Source organism: Haliaeetus leucocephalus, unplaced genomic scaffold, assembly GCF_000737465.1.
Source record: "Haliaeetus leucocephalus isolate CR32 unplaced genomic scaffold, Haliaeetus_leucocephalus-4.0 Scaffold193, whole genome shotgun sequence".
Lineage (NCBI taxonomy): Eukaryota > Metazoa > Chordata > Aves > Accipitriformes > Accipitridae > Haliaeetus > Haliaeetus leucocephalus.
Window position 1 is genome coordinate 119,158 of NW_010972629.1, and position 254 is coordinate 119,411.

A 254-nucleotide genomic window follows, 5' to 3' on the forward strand; every position below is an offset into this window, starting at 1 on the left:
CCGGCTCGCGCGCGGCACCCGCGCCCCTCCCCGCTTGGCTCCGCCCCTCCTCGCTATGGTCCCGTCCCGCCGGACCGCACCATCCGGCCGCGGGGGGGAGGGGCGGACACGCCGCGCCAGCACACAGAGCGCACGCGCAGTCCAGGTAGCTGTTCCCCCCCACACACACACACTTGGACTCGCCCCCGCGGACGCGACCACCCGGGGCGAGGGTGACAAACCCTCAGGGCGCAGGCGCAGAGGGGGGCGAGGGC

General features: G+C 76.8%; 1 protein-coding gene across 1 annotated transcript in view; it reads left to right on the forward strand.

The window, feature by feature from the left end:
• VPS72 (vacuolar protein sorting 72 homolog (S. cerevisiae)) overlaps nt 1–254 on the forward strand; it is a 4,800-nt gene that overhangs the window by 2,252 nt on the left and 2,294 nt on the right. The gene's annotated exons all lie outside the window — the stretch shown is intronic.